Genomic DNA, 11,685 nt, shown 5'->3' with positions numbered 1-11,685 from the left:
TTGTAAACTTTTCCCGAACGGAAATATTTGTTTCTGTTTGAGAGTAATGTTACGTTAATTGTCTGGAACTGGAAACCCAACTCCATCCCGTATGCCCATCTCCATCACCATGAAAACTATCGCATTTGCTGCCAAACAGTTCTGTGTCGGAAGCTGTAGCTCCTCAGTGCAAAATTGACAACACCTTTACCCTCCGCAGGGTACGCTCGGTTATGATGATGGCCAGGGGAGCTACCTCTTGGTTAGAGACGAAAACAAGCGATGCAAACCACAATGGGTAGCCTTTTTATAAGCCGCAACCGCGTTGCGCGAGAAGATCTTTAGCGAACAGTCCGGTAGAAAAGTGCGATGGAATGTCGAGCGATTGTTTCTGTGAGAGAAAGTGAATGACATTTAAAATAACAAACACGAAAAAAAAACAAGAACAACTTTAACATTAACTATAACTTAAAGCCACTGCTTGGAGGCAGCATGTTGTCTCGTATATGTGAAACAGGATTATGAAAAATTCAATTGTTACTCTAAGCTAATTATTTAAATTTATGTAATTCGATACACGATCGCGCACATGATATGAATGTAAAGTAAACAAAAACATAATTAAATAACTGCATTCACGTCGACGCAAGCAGCTGAAAGATCGGAACGAGCAAAACTGCTGTTGCAATGAGGAAAGTAGCAAAGCGTCTCGCAACGAACAAAAAAAAGGGATAGGATACTAAAATGCAACAGAATGGGTAAACCCTTGCGAGTTGATAAGGTCGTGGAACACCGTTTACTACCATCAGGTCGTTTTGTTTGGGTATAGAATTAAGAATTAAATGTTACTTGCAGGAAGCATATTCAATGGGAGTGTACTCTTAAGCAGGACTAAAAACAAGCCTCTAACAATGTGAAGGAAGGTTTGCTAATTGAAACTCATATAAAAAACCCCCAAATACACACACACACACAAAACAAACGCGAGGAATTCGCCAACCCATAGTCACGGGGAACAGGAAATAAATTTACCAAGCATCACAAATTAACAGATTTACTTTCGACAAAGGATCGCATCCAAACACTCGAGACTCGTTTTGGGAACTGTACATAGGATCTAGTATCCATTTTCCCTTGTTTGTAGGACGTTTACGAGTGTGTGTGTGTGTGGGTGTGTTTGTGAACGGGAAAACGGTAGCATAATGGACAACGTGAAAGAAGACGAACGCCGAAAAGGTGAACGGAGAAAACATGACGATTAACCAAGATTAATCTTATTACATTATTATCACTATGAATATTATCTTTATGATTATGTCCACCATTATATTTTCGATACGGATAGAGCAAGAACGAACGAGCAAACAAAGGCAAAACAGAAGCGAATCAAACTATTGAAGAAACCTTATAAATATAGACAAAGTGACACCCCATCGGATGTGTTTTTATTTATCTTGTTTTTTTCTATTTTCAATAATCCGTAGAGTCATCCGAAATAGGATTCCAAACTAGAAACGTCCGCTCAAATCGCAAACCAAGGTCATCCAACAGCACTTATCAAGGCATCTGCCACTTTGTTTTCGAACGTTTGTGATCGCACCTTTCCATTCCCAAACGTGTGAAAACAAAACCTACCGTTGACGGCGCGTCGATTCGCCAGGTCCAGCCTCGGAACAGTTCGCGTGACACGATCTCCGGAGCCGGTTTGCTCCGAGCCGGGCTCGATTAAATTCCCATTTTCCCACCTTCGCGACGTCCCTTTCGCGAAGCCGAAGCTTCTGCTAATTGCTGGGAGTTTCGCAATCAATTACCTTCACTAATTGTCCACGACCCAGTCTCCTCCCCCTCGCTAGTGTTGTCCAGAATAATCCGATAATTTCCATCTCTTGTGTTTTTTTTTCTCTCCCTATCATCACGCGCTGGAGACACAAACTGGAATCGTTCCGCGGAGCAAGGCGGGTTGCTGGCTCAGTGGGGGGGGGGGGGGGGGGGGGGGGGGGGGGGGCGCACTAGCAGTAACTATGTTATTTCCCCATACACGTAAGGTCCTGGGAGTGGTAAGATAAACTCAATCTTAAATCTAATAGCTTTTGCTCGATTTTGCCCCTTCGCAGAGTGGAAAGTTACAAACAAAGAACAAAGAACATGTGCGGGAAAGTGGGGCAAAATATACCGATGCGGTAAAATACATTAAAATGTTTGGAACCAAATTGATGCAATTTCTAAAAACAAGAAGTATTTACATATCGTTAGAATGGTTCTAACATTTTAGCTGACTTTTATGGCTTTTCGTCAAAATTTTAAAGAAAAAAATGAGATAAATCAAATTGAGTATACTCGGTGTTGAAATGAAGAAGGTATCTACATATGTTAAGCAACATAAAATAGGCACGAAGTAGTGAAATTATTAACCTGTTTCTTAAGTCCTGTGCAAATTAACATTTAACAGAGAAAACAAGACAAGATAATTTTTATATAACCTACCCCATTTATATAACATACATCACCATCCGAAGATAATTTCCCCCGGCTAATGTGGAGCAGAAAAATGGGGTAATTGTGCGGCGAGAAAGCTGACATTTCGGAGCAGCACTGTCCAAACTGTATCATCACTAGGTTGTACAAATTCTGTATCCATAACTCACAAACAATTAATCTTCATCATTTTGAATTGAATGATAAAGTGATTGCAACAAACGGAAAGCATTTCTTTGCAAGGCAAGTTGTGTTTTGACAATCGTTAGATAATGCTAAACTAGATACGTTCTATTCCATCATTAAGTCCATTTCACCCCCTAATTCAAAACCTTAGTTTAAGTAACCATTTGAGATGTTTTTCTTTTATTGTGAACTCAATTGTTAAAAGTAATTTAGGATCAATTTCTTTTTTTCGCATTTTCGCTCAAGGAGCATGTTGCCCCACGATACCTTACGTGATTTCGACTAGCCGCCTAATGGCACAATTACAGATATGATTTGCAGTGCGACAGTTTGCACCGGGCCGGCGCGATGTGAAGCTGTAAGTGTCGATGGAGTTATCGCGGCGCGGTTGATCTCTGATTTTGCCATCTTTTGTCCGAGGCTGCGGTCACTGCGTGTGACTCGCCGGCGCTCTGTTGTTTTCCTGTGCGGCCGGCGCTCGAGCCTCGAGACCGCAGGGTCATCAGAATTAATGAAATCGTTTCGCAGAAGAGGAATCCCATCGATCATCCGACCCGGCCCTGGACCCGGGCCTTTCCCGGGAACTCGCCTTCCTGTGCGTGCGTGCGCTTCGCTCCATTCCGCGGCCAATAAACCAATCTACCGAAGGCGAAAAAAAAAGGCAGGAATTAAAAGCTATACCCGGGAGGGATGTGGTGCCATTTGGTTGCCGTTGTTTGGATCCTGCCGGTTGAGCTTGTGTGCCCCGCTATCTCCTGCTTTGCATGCTCGCCCTGCGCCCTCGGAGCGTCCCTTTCGCCGGTCCGTTCTTTCCTCCGCGAGGCGGTGTTCGTGCTTCCACCGGACCGGATCCGCGGATCGTTTCATCTAAGGCGGACAAGCCGGCGCTGGGCGCCACTTTGATGCCCGGCGACAGCTACAAAACGCGAACCCCGGGAAGTTGCGAGCGACGACCGGACGGAAAGCAAAACAAAACGAACCGTACCGTCCCGATGTGTGCGTACTAATTTGCTGCCTGTTAGTTCCATCCATCCAATCTTCCCATCCATACCGCATTCCACATCCTGCTGTTCAGCGGACTTGAAGACAAAATGTTGTTTGCAGTGAACCAATTCCGAGTTGCGAAGTAAGAACACTCCGGGGTTGTGTTAACAAGACGAAGTTTAAGCTCTGTTGCATCCTCGACAACCATTTAAAGACAATTTAAAGGTTCTATATCAGATCCCGCGGGTGACAGATACATTCTGTATACTTTTTGCAACTGTGAAGCTTGAGCAGGCCTGTGAAGTGATTTCGTTGACAACCGACAAGTTATGCATGGACATTAAAGACGACACTCTAGATAAACAAACAACATTTCGCTTATCCAGTAACTGATGCGAAAGATACTTATGATTGGCATTTGTGTATCCACATGTGGGTGTAAAATCCTACTCTTGATGGCAGACGTAAAGGCTCTGCATCCAAGACGCCTTCGGTAGACTGTAACTAACTGAAGCAAATCCAAATCGGCTGAACCGAACCGCCTTTGATCTCCATACGGTATTGGTTAAAGTTTCCTCTGGTACGGAACGGTGGTGAACGGTGTCTTCACGCCTCGTTCGGGAGTTGTTTGTATTTAAGGAGCGCTGGAAGAAGATGACACTTTATTGCTTCCAAATGGCAGTTCCACCCGATCATACAATGTTTTCGGCTTGGTCTCTTGGCCGTAAAAGCACGGTGTACAGCTCTGCCTACAATAAACACAACAAACTCGTCAACAGTTACTCCTTTTCTGATAAATGAGTTCTTGGGAGCATCGCTAAACTTACGAAACGTTGCTTCCAACGTTAGTTTTTCAAACACAATGTTGATATAGGATTATTTACCAGGTCAACTATTGTTAAGGACAGTATAAGAGATTCTAGCCAAATGGTATTACAGAAATCAGTCACAGTTTAGGATCGATCAATACGAATCGCAATTATTACTGAGGGAGTAAACAAAGTAATCACGTTTCGAAGTGAAAATACACCCAAGTTGTTCTATAGAAAAATTATGTAATATGTTGGTTTTCAAAAACCTGTTTAAGTGTCTTTCATTCTTAGACGACAAAGCTGTTCTTCCGCACCCAAAAACTTTGCCCATCAGTTCGCACCACTGTGCGCTTGGCGCAGCGAAGAGAATATGCCGACAACACGCAACATGCCTGCCGCTCACCACCGTTCCCTGTCAAAGTGTCAAAAACCAATAAATTAAGTGCAGTGCGGTGTGAATATGGGAACATTATTATCATCGTCCTCATCACGAAAACCCGCACCCGCGGTGGTTTCATTGAAAATTCCGAAAATTCGACACCCTCCCTCTGGGACGGTCTCTCGCCCACCGCAGCCCTCGCTTGGAATGTCATGCCATCCAGCCCCCTACACCCGTTCCCTTGTCGGATTGGGTGAAGTCGGTTCGGGTTCGACACGGCTTGGAGGACCCGGACTCCCTAACGAGCCGCCGTCGAGACGACAACAGCGGCTGACCGGGTCATTAATCAATCAGGGGGCGCTTCAGAAGATGCTAGCGATGTGCGGAGTTCTGCTCGATTCTGGACGAGGTGAGTCTGTATGCTATTTGATTGATAATGTGAAAAGCGTGCTGCATCGTTCGGCTACATAATAGAACCAGAGGACTCTTCATTTGGGTGATCCCGTTGGCTTTGGGATGAATATTTTAAAACTCTATCCACATCCACACAAAAAAAAAGAACCCTAACTCATGAACTTGAATACTTTTCATAATTATTATTACTGTTCTTTCGATGTTTGGTGATATTTATTTAAACAAAATACAGCCCAGAAAGATCGACTGGCTCGTTTTACTACCTTTCTAACATTTGTGCGGAATTTGTGATTTTTGTTTTTTTGTCGAAGAGTTTAATTAATCAGATGCTTTTATAATTCCACAACCGACTGTTTGAAGAGTGTTATTCGTAGCTAGGTAGTTTCATATTTCATCATTTTGTTACTTAAAGGAATTGTCTCCATTTTTCATGTTTCATTATTTGCTTCACTAGAATGTGTTCTAGTAAACATATAAATCGATCTTTAGCATTGCCATTTTTACCATAAAACTAGGAGCTTTTAATTTAATTTATGTTTGACTACTATTACTTTCTATTTGATACCATCTTTTCTGCAAAAGTAAGTGAACAATAGCACTATAAAGCAGTAAATTTTACATCTAAAATTTAGCAGATCTAAAATGGTCTTCGAAACATGAAAAAGTATAAGTGTTTTGAAAATGATTTGTTAAATTGAACTCTTCAGCGTTATAAGTTTGTTTACTTACCGTATGACTTCTGGCAGTAGATGCCGTTTTCCCACAGAGATAACGATTGAAACAAGCACAACCTAATCCAATAAAAGCAACCAATTCCGTTTGGCCTGCGTGTCAAATAAACAATCCACCCTCGACTCGACTCGGTTTCGCTTTCCACCATCAGCATTCCAGCAGGTTGCCGGCAGCAGCAATCAAAACATGTCAAAACGTCGGCCACCCTCGCTTGTTCGTTTCGGCGGCATTTAGTGGGAGCATTAGCGGGCATTAGCCAGATTCGATTGGTTAATCCCCTCCGGGAGCGCCCTCGAGCGACCCTTCGTCCCCGGAGTGACTTTCGGGCTCGAAGGGACAATCCGGACCGGATCCGACGAGGGAATGGAACAATGGAGATGCTAAATGCGTCCCATCCCGGCGTGGTCTTCCCCCCCTCCGGGCGAAAGGGCGCGTGTGCCGACGCAGGTCCCGGGAGCGATTTTTCCCCCGTTTTTCCAAACGGGGAATTTTCCCACCCAAAGAAAGTTCGGCTATCAGCTGCAAATCTAAACATTATCAATTTTTCATTGGGCAAAGCGGGGCTGAAGTGGGAGGGCGGCTTGTGGAAAGCGACGTCTGCCAACCGTCCTACCCACCCTACCACCTCCCCACCCTCCATGGAAAAATAAAAAAAACGAGGGCGCAAATGCAAACACCGAATCATCGGAAACCCGAAAAGGAAGGGAAAACTTGGGCCCATCGCAGACAGGCAGAACGAGCTGCTTATGCTTTACCATGATGCGAGTGTGATTCCCCCCCCCCCCCCCCTCACCCCACTGCGCGCTCCCCCACATTCCGATTTCCCTACGAAAAACTCCGTGGCGTCGACGTGCGAATTTAAATTTAAATCATAATTAAACAGAACGCACACGAGCGGGAATGGGCACGGAGGTTTTCGCAAATTTTCCTCAAACCGGACCGATAAGCAATCGGCCTCGCATGGGAACCGACACCAAACGGGGGGAGGGGGAAAATGCGGGGGCAAAACCTAACCTCGACATTGATGCTTCTGCATGTGGGCTTTGCCTTTGATTGCGGGCCCCTTAATTAGTTGGCAATTTCCATAATTCGTGTATAAATAGATAAAAATGCTAATCTGGAGCACGGAGGTTTTGCGTTTGCCCGGTTTACGGTGATGCATTCGCTTCTTCACTGCGCGCCCCCCGGGGGAAAAGCCCGCCGTCCTGCCTTTGATTGAATTAAAGCGATCGTACGGCGAGGGAAGGGGGAACTTCCCGCAAAACGGGTGAGCGAAAAAAAAAACGAACGGAACCTTACGCCTTTGGGAGAAGGGAAGGGAGAAGGGAGGGACACCACGCACAACGCACAAGAGACTTCAACAGTCGAAACGGTGCGAGAGAAGAGAAGGTAGCACGGAAAAACAACCAAGCAATCATAAGGAAAACGCCCAATTTCACCATGCTCTGGCGTGATAATATTATCAGCATGTAAATAACGATTAGGGCATCGACCACAAACACACACACATACGCTTGCACACCCACTTAGCGTTAAAAAAATAAATAAATTACAACAAACAACGGTGATCGCCTTTGAAAGCGTTAAGCGCCGGCGTTTAGAGGAAGCGTCCACTTGAGGAAATGAAACTGGAAGGGAGGGAGAAGGGTTTTTTTTTTTTAAATATGCAATTACGCGTACACGACCAGACTTTAATTAAGTTAACTTCTCGGTTACACGTTCGGCCCAGCGAACCGGAAGGGCGACCGACCGTTAGCAAAACCGATCAAGCACTTTCCATAATCCGAACCATATTTTCTTTAATCGGTTGCCATTTTCAACAAAGTGTGAAAGGGAGTGGTCTGGAAATGCTTTATACTTGCATCAACAGTGATGATTATCGCGGGAAGATATACGTAATACTAGAAAATTGAAATTTCTTGTTTGTTAGGTTGTAATTTGTAGGTTATAATGCTCCTTAAACACTTTTATTTATTTAGGTTCAGGTTTGAGGTTGTAGTAACAAGCGTATTTTATGAATATTGTTTGAAAAATACTTTCCAATTTCATCTTTAGTTTCTTATAAAACAGTTGTAGTTACTATTTCCGCGTGTTTTTGAACTTTGAGCTGTAGATTCTATTAATACACAGCAATAGCTCGTTTTAGTTAGTTTAGTGACGTCTTCATTAATTTTTACCAATAAGTTCGTATATTACACTCTTGACAGCACACTCTTGTTGAGAACTTACCCGATTTATAGCTTTTATCTCCTTAGTCTACTTTATATATGCTTTATTTAACGAAAACTTGTCAACTCTCTGTACTTACTTGATTGTTTATTCGCTTTGCAGTTGTACGAAACATTTACGTATTTGATATAGGTTTCCCAGTTTTATGTTGCACCCCTTCAAATATTGTCGATTTGTGTGTTTTGTTTCGGAGTTTCATCGTAGACGTTCAGGTTTTCGAAGAAGAAACTGATTTACTTGTTTGTATTTTTTAATGTAACTTTTATCTCTTTCGTAAGACAGCTTTTCCAGAAATTTTACTATGAAATGGTCAGTACCCTGTTGGTTACTTGAATACTATCCTTTATTTTCGAACAAAAGAGTGAGTCGATGACAATATATTATGCATCATATGTCTTACCAACTGAAAGTTCATAACTCCACATGTGTTTACCAATTAGAACTAGTTTGATCGTTTTACGAGACACTTCGGGAGGCGTTCATTAACGTTAACCACGCTAAGGAGCTTCGATGTGAGCACCGCGTCCGTAAATCAATCCCGAAGATTTCCCGACAAGCCTTTGGCAGAAACCCCAAAACCGAAGAACGGGTAACGACCCTTAATGTACGTTGCCTTCGGGGCAATAAAGCTATATTCGGCACCTCGTAGGAGGTTGCTAGCGATGCCCTAATTAGACCGTCAAGCACGTTGTAAATGCGCCACGATGGGATGGGATATTAATATAAATTTCCCAACGACACAAAAACAACCCGTTGTAAAAATGCGGAACGTAAGGCAGCATCCTTCCGGGAGCGCTCATAAATCTTTTTCCTGAAGAAATAATGTCAGGGGTAGTCTCAAAGGTGTTAGGTAAGAAAACAAAAACCGTGGTGTGAAAATATCAACCAATATGATCTCGTAATTTGCGGTTGAATAAAACGCAAAAGATACAAATATGTAAATAAAATATATAAGTATAAAACTATTGGACAATCAGCAACCACAACAACCATAAGATTGAAGACCAGATAAAACATCGACAAAGTGGCACAATGGCAGTGTACAAATTTTGCTACATTTGCTTACCCTCTGCTCCCATTTACTCCGTGAAAAACCTTATTAACAGCAGGTTATCCGCTTCATCATGTTTTCGTTTTCTTTACCTATGTTCTACCTGATGTTACTACTTGTTTGCCATTAGCAAGACGGTCAGCTTTGTTTTTCATTCTTTTCATCCCTTCCGATCTCCCACTTGGTTGCCTTTCCATGGTTGTACCTCGGACGTGGCTTTCCATGGTTGATGCATTTATTAATGAATCTTTCAGGACAGCTATCGAGGTACAAATAAAAAAAAAGCCGTGTGGAAAGCCTGCGGTGCCCGTTCATTCGTTTATTTTATTTATTCCATCGCTGTTTTCCCACTCTCTTCTGCGCAATTTTCGTACACCGTTTGATTGCGTGCGACGCTGGGTTTGATTTAGCTACTCGATCCCCCCCCCCCCCTCTCCTTCTTCCTCCCCACCCTTTCCTAGGACATTTGTGGGCCAACGTTCGCCTGGCGTACGCCGGTTAGTTGGCGCACTCTTCCGGAACGCCGACGCGGGAAAGGTGCACCGGTTCTTGTTACATTTAAATTTAAATTACTTTTCACTCCTCAATCCAAATTCCGGCGATCCAGCATTATACGTGTGTGTGTGTGTTTGTTGTTTTTTCTCCGCTCGCTGGCAACAATGTGTTTAATTTGGGACTATTTTTCCCCATTTTTCCCGCCACTTCGGTTGTCTGCAATCCTTAAACAATCCGACGCTACCGAAACGCAAACAGTGCGACAAAGAGCGTCTCTCCCCCCTGACGGTGGGTGGCACAGTGGGATAAGGTAGAACAATCAAGTGGACTTTTTCAACTTTGGATGATTTTCCAAACCATTGAAACCAACTTAAAAAGTCAAAACTGATGTATGAAAAAGGATTAGTAATAAAAATTTCCCAGATGCGTTTTGAGACTCTTTTCTATTTTATTCATGATTTAAAACCAAATGAATGAATCATGAATGATTTGTTTTTTTCTTCATATTCGAACAAACCATGTTTTTATAATGCTTGCAGCATAACACAAATCAATAAAGTCCTATCAATTATAGCAAAACAAAATTGTTACTTCAGTTTTTGATGAAAAACTATACAAAAATGTGGAAAAACAGTGTGAGAAATTTGTTGAGTCATTTTCTCGACTTTCCAGAACTGTGAAAGGGTTAACATACAAACATTTAGATATTGTCCACCACTTAGCCCACCGTGGTTGCGTTTCAGATGGCGTTGATCTCTGTTTACTTTACTTTGTTTTTCTTTTTACTTGTATTTCATAGTTATTGTGAGAACATTGGTGTCATTATTTTCCCAATTCACCTGCAGTCGAACAAACACGCGCTGATTAGCATGCGACTGGGAAAATCGGCCAAAACATCAAAGAAAGTGTCTCCCAAAACCACCCCAACGTTCTCGTACACGTGTCACGACTCCGGGCGCCCTGAGTCCTGGGAAACTTTAAACGCCCAACACCAACACCGCGGCACGCTCGAACGGAGTTTCCCAAAATACAACCCCCGGAATCCTTCCGAATCCTTTCGGCGGGCGGGAAAATTAGCCGCCTTATTATTTGCCGACGCACCGGAACGGACGCCAGCGGGCCGCGTGCCAGCCTTCGCTTGTTTGACAGGAGTTGGCACCTCCCGTTAGCCGATGTTGACGAGACAATGAAAATTCGAAACCTATCGTCACAATGCACGGAGGATGACGGATGAATGGAGTTAAATTTAAAGCCCGAAGGCGTACGACGAACGATTGATCATCTTCCAGCGATTTCTTTTTCATCCCTGCAGGAACATGAACGGTTGACATGGTGACGTATCTTGGCAAAGTTGGATTGTTTTCCTCCGCTTCTGCCAGATTTAAAAGAAAACTGAACTTTTTGATGCGCCATTCTTAAGGTTTTCTTCTGTTTGAAATCCAAAAACCTCAAAAATGGCGTAACCAATGGTGACCAAAAACCACAAACCCTCTAATCCAATGCGGACCTGGCGGCTTAATTCCGAATGCCGTGGAAAATACCGTGTTATAAATATTAAATGGTTCCACTCCCGTGCACCAAAAGCTAGCACCGGAACCGCGGCTTTAAGAACGGGATTACCACAAAACGACGTTCACTCGGGCAGAAGAGTCAACAGAGGTTAATGGAAGACGATGTCAACAGGTGTCGAAATGAGACCTAAAAACTATCAAGATCATGCAAAAAATATCAAATATTTATGCCATGTCAAGTTTTTTTCAATGGCTTTTAGGGTTTGCCACCAGTTGTCAAACAGTTCGAGTCCACAAAATGTCTTGGTAAACACAAATAAGAAGTTCAAATGCCTCTCCAAGTACTTTTAGGCTTTGTAAAGCAAACGGATCGGCAATAAAGCAGAACACTTATTCATCACAAACTTCTCAAAACAAAGTAAACAATCAAACAAAAAC

The sequence above is a fragment of the Anopheles ziemanni genome, chromosome X (assembly GCF_943734765.1).
Source record: "Anopheles ziemanni chromosome X, idAnoZiCoDA_A2_x.2, whole genome shotgun sequence".
Classification (NCBI taxonomy): domain Eukaryota; kingdom Metazoa; phylum Arthropoda; class Insecta; order Diptera; family Culicidae; genus Anopheles; species Anopheles ziemanni.
The sequence above is the reverse complement of the archived record's forward strand: the minus strand, read 5'-3'. Positions refer to the sequence as shown.